The following is an 11,903-nucleotide window of genomic DNA, read 5'->3' on the forward strand; positions in this document are numbered from 1 at the left end:
GAGAAGATCACTCTTAGCTGCTAAATGCACAGTAAGATAGGCAATACTGTGCACTGTATCACGAGCACAAAGCTGAGCCAGCTGGAAAGCCTCAGATTTTGGTGATGCTACTCAAGATGAAGTTTTGCACATGAAGGCACACTAGCTTTACAGTAATAGGTGGATAACAGAGCAGGTATTCATGTCTAACACTTTCAATGCACTGTAGAGTAGAAGCTGTAGGATATATTGAATAACAAAAAATATGCATGTGGAAGAACTAATTTGTTATACAAGTATCATCCAAGAGATTATGGGGCATAGAATGACTAGGAATTAATATAGATTAAAGTTTCTGACCACTCAATCAGTGAGTTTCTGAAATGGCCAGGTAGGAGGGCAAAGGAAACCTAGCTAGTAATGGGATGAATCTTGTTAAAGTTGTTGCAAATGTTTTTAAGACAGGTTACTGACCAGAATTCAGGAGATTGCTTCCAGTCCAATTCAGCGGTTTCTGCAGTTAATGAGACACCAACTTTTGAAAGGACAGAATTTTAGTTACATGGACAAATGGAAAGTGCTGTGTCTTATGCAAAAATAATGTAAAAAAAAAACAAAACAAAAAACACAAAACCAAACCCACTATCAATAAAAGCCAAAACTTGAGAGTTTTAGATTTAACCTGAATTGGAATAGGGGAGAGCTTGAAAGTCATAGGGCTACTTGCATAGAGAGGAAACCACTTTTTATCAAGGAAAGGAAATGGAAGAGAGAGGGAAGAGCTAAACAGAGACCTCAGTTTTACTTATGCTTAGTTGAAACTGGCAGATTCAAATGTTGGTTCAAGACCACTGGGCCTAAGTGTGTCTGAATTTATCTCTAACACTTTTTATGCCCGGTGGATTCGCTCTTTCCCACACAGTGCACCTTAGTGAGGAGAAGGAGGAACTGATGGCCAAAAGAATTTGTGGTGCATAGCTCCAGTTTGGAAGTTTGCATAGTGAAGGGTAAGAAGTGCAGCTGAGGCTACTCCACGTTACTGAAATGCTTTAAGTATTTTCTGTTTTAATTTATTGTTCGCCTTCAGTTTTGTTCAAAAAGTACATGTTCACTGTTGATTAAGGTATAACATTATTTAGAAACTAGGTGGAGCTGTTTGTTTAGCACATTCAGAGAGTTCAGTATGTTGCACTCTGTGCACAGAGTATACTGCATGGTTTGTGTACACAGATGGTGTATGTATCACCCCTATTTCATGATGCATACATTTGATAAAATTGAGTGGATGCAATGGTACATTTCATGATGGATCTGAGAGCTGATGTACTGTGCACATAGTGTACATTTACGGAGTTGGCAGATCTTTTTATGTTAGAAGGTATTTTCAGACAGCGTGAAATAGGCAGTGGCAACTAGTTAAGTGAGTGGCAGAAATGGAGACTGCATTGGAGACTGACTGATGAGAGAAGTCTTTAAAGAAGCCAGTTATTGCAATAACAGATATTTTGAAATAATTGACTTGTAGCACAGGAATATATAAGATTAGTGTGGGAGAGGTGTGGATTTAGCAGGTCTTTTGAATATCCCATTGGATGTAGCAAAGTGAAAAAAAATACACTGCCTTTTACAGGTGCTGAGAAAGAAAGCAACAGGGTGAAGATTGAAGAGGAGTGTCAGAGACGGGAAATTAATCTCTTGAATCTCTATGTACCATGATGTTCCTGCTTTCTCAAGGTTTGCTTTGACAACTGCTGCCAGCGTAACCTGCTTTCTCCGAACAGCAGCAAGCTAGTGGTGAAATACATGGCCTGTATACTGCCTGTATCTAAATCCTTTACTAAACTTACTTTATGGTTAGAAGGCAAAACTGTATGGTAAAATGGGGTTGAGTGCCGTGTAATAAGGCCTCATGGCCCTAAAATCTCACTTTCACCCTGTCCCTCTACTGTTCCCCAGGGAGCTCTTCATGCCTCCTTTATTCTGCACCTTATAGAAACCTAAAGAGTCCTGTTTCACTGAAAGGTGACATCCAAGTTGCAGCCATCCTCAGAATCCCAACTTCTCTACATCTTCACTTGGAGTTCTCAACAGCTTTGGCAAAACAGAGTGTGCTGTTGCTGGATGTGCTACACTTTGGAAGAAATGGGAAGCTTCTACCTCTGCCTCTTCCATAACAGCATGAACTTGCAGTAAAAAAGTTGGCCTGTGTTTGGCTTACTCAGTGCAACTCCTGGCTTTGGGAAAATAAATAAAATCATCTAGCTTGGATTTTTGGCTGTGGGACTTTGTGACTAATTCAGTCTCCAAAACTGGGCAGCCTTTTCAAAGTAATGGCCTCATGGCCTATATCAGCCACGAGGTTGCACATAAATGGTGTGTTTTCTAATGCTGTATAATCTTTTGTTAGCATGGAGTACTTAACCTTTTTCCAGTTAAAAGAACCACAGACCTTGATGATACGGCTTAATAGCTGGTTAAATACTCATAGTTAAGACTGACAGAATTCTGGTAAAAGATCTGAGAATTCGATCAGAATTATATGATTTGGTCATGCAGACTTTTCTGTCCCATAGTTTCTATTCTCTTGACTTCACAAAATGAGTATCGTTTGTTAAAATTATCTTTTCTCTCAAGTCTTCTGAAAGCTTACAGTGCTTGCAATACTGATCAGTGGCGAGTTTAACAGAGGAGCCTGCTCTGCTTTTTATACCTCTCTCAGGCTAAAAACTTGGTAAGAATTTCAGTTTCTGCTTACATTTGGCTTTCTGTAAAGCTTACTTTCATAACTTGAAGTTTGCCTGAAGTCTTCTACTACTTCTTACTCCAGCCCCTTCCTCCACAGCTCAGAGCTTTCACCCCCTTTTTATAAGTATAGCCAGTCAATATATTTCTTCCCCTTTCTAAAGCAATCTTTTAAAGTCCGTTATCACTTCCTTTTCTCCTTTGCTACCTTAATGCTGCTTCATTTATGTTCTCTTTGCCATATCAGTTTGCAAGAGGCAAATAATGTTGTTTTTTTCACTCCATACAATCCATCACACACTATCTCCTCTGCCCAGATTCAGGGGGGTCAGCAAATAAATATTTTTGTGAGATTTTCATCTTCTTCTCAACTTTCATTAAAACTAAAGAGTTAATGCCCTCAACATTAGAGTTAAGAAGAGGAGTACGTGAATATGAATGCAGTCTAAGGACTTTTCTCTGATGAGAAAATGACCAACTAAGTGTGCTCATATAGCAAGCTTAGTGGTATAGTAATACTATACGAACCTGTTTTCATCCTCTCAGAATCAGAAGGATCTTCCCCTGTTTAGATTGTGTAACCTGGATACAATATAGGCAGATCAGACATCTGTTTCCAATGTTTCCATAAATAATTTTCAAGACGTATTAGCTATCCTGCATTGTGTGCAAGAAAAAAGATAAGCATATTACGAAGTTTTCCATCACCCACTGTAAGTGATCTTTCCTTGGGATTACTAGTGAGAAGGACTTTTTCTTTTGCCAGTCAGAAATACATGAAGAAACCAGAGCAGACAAGGGAAGGTTTTGAGTTCAACCCACAACACCCAGGAGAAGAACAGCTTTGCAAGATAAAAAAGTGGAAATGAAGGAAAATACCAAAGGGTTGCCAGCATGAGACCTATTAGAAAGTCTATCTAAACCAAAGTAGAGGTCTAGTTGGAGTATTGGAGCAGCAGTGCCCCAGTGGCAGGTGGAGAAGGGAGCCTTTTCACTGTAGAGCAATAACAGCACCTGACCACTCATTCTCATTCAAGAGACTGGTTTTCAGAGCTGACCCCAAAATGGTATTTGACCATGTCTGCTCTGAGAATGTGAGAAAGGTGAGCCATCCATCACTTTTGACTAAGTGTCTGAATTGCAATTTGTAGAAAACCAAATTTTTCAATTAGAGGAAGAAAAAAAGATGAAGAGGATAAACCTATGTCAAAGACACAGGCAAGTAAGTAGAGAATCAAGCACTATGCAGACTGTTTAAAGAGAGACATATCTTATCAAAGTAAACTGCAGTGAGGCTAATTTTTCACTGTACCAAGGTACCTACTGTACTCAGAGAGGCTGGAACATTACCAAGAAGATTTTGGACCAGTCAGCTACTTGGTAAATTCTCTAAGCCTCCAAGGATGACACATATTGTGTCATTTTAGATGATGCTGGAACTAAAGATGGAGAAATACTTGTTTGCATACAACAGTGTGTTACATCCTATCACTGTTATAGCCTACACTAATGTAATATGTTGAGTTTAAATACAGCTGATGTACCTAACAATATTCAGTAAATTCAGGTAAATCCAGAATTACCGTGCCTCTAGCTTTATTAACAGACCAAATTAAAGAAGGACCATCTAGCCTCAGAGCAGGGTTTTGCTATGCCTAGTGATCATAAACAATGAATTCTAATATATCAGTGTGGCCATGCATGAGTATCAGACTTCAATACCCTCATTCCATTTGTTCCCTTCAGGTGGAGAAGGAGGATTTGATGTCATTTTATCATCCAGTGCCAATTGCTCGATCTGGCCCTGAGGCAGGTAGTAGGTTAAAATCTCTGCTGCAGTGTGCATCAGGGACCAGCAAGCCTTTGAGCTGCAGTGCTGTGGGTACCAGCCAGGTGGCACACAGAGTAGGGGCAATTATGCAAGCAATTGTGACATTGCTTGCATGGATCTCATACCACTGCCTTGATAGAAGTCCATTCCTGCTCTTTCTAAGCTGGAAGAGTCATATCTGCACTCCTGATTAGGGCTAACAAGTTGAAGGTGACTCTCACAACTCATTCTTCAGCAAAACATTATATCTACCTCCCAATATACTGAACATGGGCAGAACTCATCCCTTCACAACCGTATTTTAAACCTCTCTATTGTATCTAATTTTAGCATTTCAAATAGGATAAACTAATTTATTGCCCTTCTCCCAGTTCAAGCCCTATCACATCATAATGTTCCACGTTCTTAATATCAGAGTTCATTCAGTACCAACTCTTACCAATCACTTTTCTTATGATACCTGGATTTACAAAGGCTTGAACAATTCCTCGTGTCACTTGGATTCCTTTTTGTGCATACACAAGCAAAGCAGTTGACTGGCAATCACACGTTTATACTGCATAGTTGCAATGCACATTAGTTTTATATTTTACTAGAGAACTACAGAACAGCACTTTGGTTACCTGCTACACAGCGCTGTATAATCTCTCTCCAAGGCTGCTTCATACTCTAAATATTGTTCCTCATAATAGAAGAACTGAAGAAACTGGGATTAGGATTCCTTTAAAGAGAATTTATTTAAACCCCAGAAGGTCTATGTACAGGAGAAAAACTTCCAAAGCTAAGATTAAATTTGGCACTTTATTAAAGAGTGAGGTGCCTGAATAAATTGGTGGTCCCACAAGTGCTGAGCATCTGTTACTAACATTAACTTCCATAAGAGCAGAAACCAGGCAACACATCTAAAAAATAAACTCTTTACGTAGGTACTTGAACATGCCAAACCCCAAGACTGTGTCCCTTCCCATCCCTTCCCAAACAGTCTTCAGTTTGGCTGACCTGTTTCAATACACTCAGTTACTGTACAGCTGCTCACTACAACCACCCTAGATCAGGAACGGACATTCACACAGCTATGCCCATTGGAAATTCTCTCTCTCAGCTGTATACTACTCACTTATGCAAGAGATTACTATACCCAGGAGGAATCTTGCCAGCATTTGCTAAGCTGCTTCAGATAATAACAACTGGATTAATTTAAACAATTTATGAAAGTAATTTGCACTAACTGTGCTTGAAGCATTTTAGCAAATCCACCCAAGATCCCTTCCAGGACTAGAGCTGTGGGGACAGCTTCTAACTGTTGTTTGTGCAAACAACTTGGGATCTTGAGGAGGATGTCTGTCCATGGCCTAACATGCAGATATCTGAGACACTTGGAAAAATGAGTCACGAGAGCAACACTGAGTAAGGATAGAGTCCAAATTAAGGGTTTGTCTCTGATTTCTTTACCATGGATGGTGATTTCAACTAGAATTCACTGATGATGCCCAAATGTCCTTCAGTATTACAAGGCTAGTCCCTTGTGAAAAAGTCTTTAATGCACCTAAGATTGATGGTGGTAACTGAGTGTCCGGCTTTGTAACCCAATTACCCTCTTCTGCTTATAAGCAAATAAAATATAATCACTCTTCGGTAAAACATCTGTGTTAAAGTTCACAAATACATTTGTTAGCTTTCAGTCATGATTCACAGCCATAATATCTGCCTCTTATCCCTTCCTCTCATTAGGAAATGAAAAGCTGAAAATCAATTGTTCCTGTTACCTCTCCCCAACAATAATATTTTCAGCTCCTTAGTCAAGTACATAAGTCAGTCCTTACACCCATATTTTCACAGTTGTGGTAATCCAGCATTCTCTGGGCTGTCTTTTGCTTTTTTTCCAAGATATATTATTAACTCCTGTATGTTGTGCTCTCTTTCTTCCTACCATATTTCTGGCACATTTCATGACCCACGTGCTGGATGAGAATGTTATCTTATTCCGTTGTTGTCAATAACTCCGTTAATACATTTAGATTAATGCCAGATTTAGAATAATGCTACTTCTACATCTGTCTTTCAAGTGTGTCAGACTGGCCTCACCTGGGCTGGTTTTGACTGTCACAGTGCTTTATCCTCCACATCATAAGCAGAATCCTGTGGCCAGATTCTGAAGACTTCACTCTTCAAAGACAGGAAAATATCATCTGTGAAGCAATAAAAAACAGTAAGCTTCACTGTGAATTCACCTCCAACCCCTCATTCACATACCTCCAGATAGCTAGTAACATCCTGCTTGATAAGATGTTTTTACATGTTATCTCCAAATTGCATTGTATGAGACACCAGAGATAGTACTTAACATCTTTACATGTTCTAATGTGTTTTGCTAGGGATATGCTCACTGGTTATTAACTGGATAAAACATGATATTAGCTTGGCTTTGTTTGATTTCTAATGTTATTTATTCCGCGGTAACCAGCTAACCTCAGTTAACATTATGAATTCTTTCCCCTATAATGACCAGATATTCCATTACATTATGTAAATAATTTACATAGTGATTATGATTTAATGTTATTGGTAATTAGAATTATTTGCCTGCTGGTAATGCTGTATAAATGATCTGTCATTAATCACAGGGCACACCTTACTAAAAGCTCTAATGAGAAAAGCTGCAATTTAATGTCACTAAACTATTGGTCTCATCTGGGCCATTTCTTTACATCACGAGGAACTGTTTTCTGTGTTTATTGATCCTCCATTGATCATCACTATAACCTGGGGCTTTGTAAATGTCTTTATTCTTTGATGTATGATATGACCAGACTTTGAGTCACAATAATCAAAATGTGTAGCTGCTAAAATGTTCTCATCAGATTTTAACACTTCCAGTTTTAAACTACATAAGATATGATTCCTCTTGAAGTTCACACCCTTCACATGAGTACTCATAGAGTCAAGAGCACATCTTTGCCAAAGGAAAATTCAAAAAGGCAAAGGCCAATGAGATCCCAGCCAGCAGAGTCTTTAATTCAGGAAAAGAAACTTCTGAGGGGAAACCCCTCTTCTCTTTGAAAAATTCAGCTGAGAAATGGGTTGGGTTTTTTTGTTTTTTTTTTGCACTCACTATTTTGCATGCATCACTTTTTTGGAAGTATGTGTTCTCCTTGCAATAAACCACTAGTAAAGTAGTTGGTGCGAAGAACAACAAAAATACACTCAATGTCCTTCCTACCCCTCTTCAGTGTTTGCTATGCCTAGTTTGATGAGCTGAGTGACTGTTACCACGTAAGCAGAGAATATCATACCCTTGCAAAGCTGAGTGTCCATTTAAAGCTGAGTGCCAGAAAGCCAGACTTCTGAGCCCCTCTGAGTGATGAGCCAATGTGCGACAGCAGACTGTATTTCTTGCAGCCCAGAAGGCCAACTGTATCCTGGGCTGCATCAAAAGAAGTGTGGCCAGCAGGTCGAGGGAAGTGATTCTGCCCCTCTATTCCTCTCCTGTGAGACCTCATCTGGAGTATTCTGTCCAGTTCTGGAATCCTCAATCTAAGAAGGATATGGAGCTGTTGGAATGGGTCCAGAGGAGGGCTACAAAGATGTTTGGAGGGCTGGATCACCTCCCATATGAGGACAGTCTGAGAGAGTTGGGCTTTTTCAGCCTGGAGAAAAGAAGGCTCAGAGGAGATCTTACAGCGACCTTCCAGTACCTGAAGGGGCTACAGAAAAGCTGGAGAGGGGCTATTCATAAAGACTTGTGGTGGTAGGGCAAGGGGGAATGGGTATAAATTGGAGAGGGGCAGATTTAGACTGAACATTAGGAAGAATTTCTTCACCATGAGAATGGTGAGACACTGGAACAGGTTGCCCAGGAAAGTTGTGGCTGCCCCATCCCTGGAGGCGTTCAAGGCCAGGCTGGATGGGGCCTTGGGCAGCCTGATCTAGTGGGAGGTGTCCCTGCCCATGGCAGAGGGGTTGGCACTGGATGATCTTTATGGTCCCTCCCAACCCTAAGTATTCTATGATTCTATGATTCTATCCACATTGCAGATGAATACTGATACTTTCCATGTATTAAAGACAACACAAACAGGATTTCTAAGGTGGGAATTAGAGCAAAATGCTGAGTCCCAGAAAGGGAGGAATTAAGGCATGGTCCCTAACTTTGTGTCTGCATGCACCCCTGCAGGCCATGAATGGGTTCTCCAAGGTTGTATGAGTCTAAGGCAGGTTTTCACACATACATAGTCAGTGCAAAACATGAATGTTTTGTATTCTCAGGCTATGAAGTTACTTAAAATCAGATCTGTCTGATTAACTAGTGTGAGAGATGATAGAGTGAGACCTTGAAATGAGACTCAAGCCAAGTAAAGAGCCTTTACTATGACTTAACTGCAATGTGTTTAGTATGAAGATTTTTTCTGAGTGTCTGAAAGAACTAGAACTGCATATGAAGAACAAAAATACTTGTCACAACACTCTCAGTAATTTTTGTGTAATAAAGAACTGTTTACCTGTGTAGTGATTCAGTCAAGTTGCAATGCCTGTTTATTACACTAAAAGACTTGAATAGTCTGAAAGACATATTTGTACTGAAAACCTTTGTTTAGAATCAAAAGGAAAATAGCTGAAACTTACCGAACCAGAAAATGTATGCAAAGAAAGATCAATGTGAATAAAACATCTCTTTTAATATTTACTGGGGGAAAAAATCAGAATCATTAATGTTGTTTTTAATTTTGAGCCTTTGTAAGTTTATGAACAGTCTTAGTTTTTTGCCTTGGAAGGTTAAAAAAAAGGCCAGTCAGTTGCATAGGGGAGAAATGGATAACAGAGCAACATGAAGAAGAATTTCATACATTTAAAAGGCTAATGGATGACTGATCAATGCAAATAAATATAGAATATGGATGACTTCGGCAAAACTTTCTCAAGGTACATGTGTCCTTCATAATATCTGAACTATGGAAGTCCAGTAAAAGATTTGGAAGACAAGTATCCATGTATTCTTAATGAATAACGACAAAAAGAAAGGGATGAATAAATTTCCAAGTATTTGGTGGTGTGTCCTTTGCACCTGTCTGTATCCTTCATAAAATATCTACTGCCAGAATTAAACAGGCAAACAGTGAAATATGCATACAGCAGTATATTGGAAACATGGTGTGTACCTTTTGTTAATCAAAATACAACAGTTACCGTTTTGGAAATCCACTAACGTTACACTTTTGTCAAACAAGAATGTTATATTTCTCTAAGGCTTTTGACAAATACGGAACAATTGCCCTATAATAACAAGAAACTGATGAAATGTGTTGTGTGAGTTCTGTTTGTAAGCATTTTACTAAAATAGCAGCAAATTACATTTTTTAGCAATGTAGTGATGTGTTTTGCATTTTGGCTCATTTAATTTCACTTCACTTATTACTTTCATTGGAAAATGAAATGATGGAGAAGTGTATTTTTTAATTTAGAATTAGTTATTTTTCCTAACAGTGATTCTAACAAATACATTTCAGTTTAGGTTAGAATATTGCTATCCATCAGACAGTGCATCCAGCTAAAAATGTTGGAATCATACAAGCATGAGTGTTAGACTGAAGCTACGGCTAACAACAGGATATCTAGTGCTGCAGATCAGCTGTATAAGAAAACAAAAAACATAGGTCTGATTTCAAATGTGGGAATCTAGAGTCACATAATAGCTTTATCAGTTTTTGTGACATTCTTTTTTTCCATATTTGATCAATTAATGAGATTTGGAAATCCCATTAAGGAATCTTCTGGGTCTTTGCACATAGGCAGAGAAAACAGCAGGGAGCACAGAAAGGCATTGGAGAACAGGGGTTCTTACAGTTCCTTAAGGTTTTTCAGAACATATCTGTAGTGGAAAAAACATCCAGCTACACCCATGCATTCCCTGTCCAAGAGCTGAGCTAATCCAAGTTTACTAGCATGAGTTTGTGTACAAGAGGGTTATAAGAGACCTTATGGTCTGGAAGGGACAAGACAATGCAGAACAGCCGTGTATGCAATACCCACCGTGTCGCAGACCCTCCTGTTCCTCCTGGCATTGGAGGATCTGGCTCTGTGCAGACTGGGGCACTGTGATTCTTCCTGCTGAGAGTCTTTGGACTCTCTTTTTCTTGTTCTCCTGAGGAATTTGGGGAATTTCTCGCAGTTCCTTTCTTCTCCAGGCTGAGGACACTAGATGGTTTGTAGAGACTGGATTGATGCCATACTGCAGAGACTGAAAAAATAACTCAGCAAAGGCAACAGTATTACATATACATTTATGCTAAAATGCAGCCTGTGTAGAAACTTATATAGCACAAAATAGGGAAATAAGTGTAAGAAAATACTGACAAAGTTACTGCATAATAGTTATTGAATTTACAAAATAATCAAAAAGTCACTTGCAAGGATGCACGTGTATATGTTGTAAACTAAAACATACAGCACTCTCTTAGCAATTTAATTCTGAGTAATATTGACTAAACTTTGCTTGGCCTTCAGCTGGGAAGTAAAAAAAAAAAGGTAGCATCTTAGACTTACACATGGTATTACCTCAGTGCCTCCCTTATCCATAATGGAAGCATTAATCACTGTGTCTTTGTCATGGCAGCAGGGCAGTTTGCAGTCTGTCTGTGTACTTGATTTATGAACAGCTGATGGCCATTGAACTGCAGCAATCCACCAAACAGTATTTTGCACTTCCCTCTGCTTCGAGTACAAATGTTACAGATCATTGACATTATACTCCATCTAATATATTCCTGGTTAATTTTGTAAGCTCCTTCATTTTCACCTCTCTTTGGTCTGGTTTTCACATCTCACTCTTTCCTCTTCCATCACAAAATGCATTGCTGAACTCAGACCCCCAGCTCATCACCTTACTTAAAAGTAGGGACTTTGCTATGCTGAAGAGCAGGATCAGCACCCTTCTATCTTCCAGCACTGTCAAGGTGAGCTCCTGCCCCAGCTGAGCAAGAAGTGACATGGCCCTCAAGGCTATTTTCCTTCCTTCATCTCTCAGCAGGTTTCTTCTTGTCACATGAGTTTCAGGTGGTATTTGGAGTTTTGAGACCTGATACAGATCCACTTGGGCATGAGCCCCCAATATGGCCAAACTCTGAGAGGTGGGATACTCAGCTTGAGCTACCATTTAGAAACATTTAATCCCTAGGCGCCCTCCCGCCCCTCCAACAAACAAGGAGTCTTGAGACTAAAGCATCAGTCTCCAGTATCATCACTGTGTGTTGGGAAGTGGCTTCCTGCTGGTAAGTACCTACACTGACACAGCGACTCTGGAAACCTGCACACGTCGTGAATGTACTCTCTGTGTGGGTTTTCTCTTATGGTCAGC

This window comes from Cuculus canorus, chromosome 4 (assembly GCF_017976375.1).
Source record: "Cuculus canorus isolate bCucCan1 chromosome 4, bCucCan1.pri, whole genome shotgun sequence".
In the NCBI taxonomy this organism is placed as follows: domain Eukaryota; kingdom Metazoa; phylum Chordata; class Aves; order Cuculiformes; family Cuculidae; genus Cuculus; species Cuculus canorus.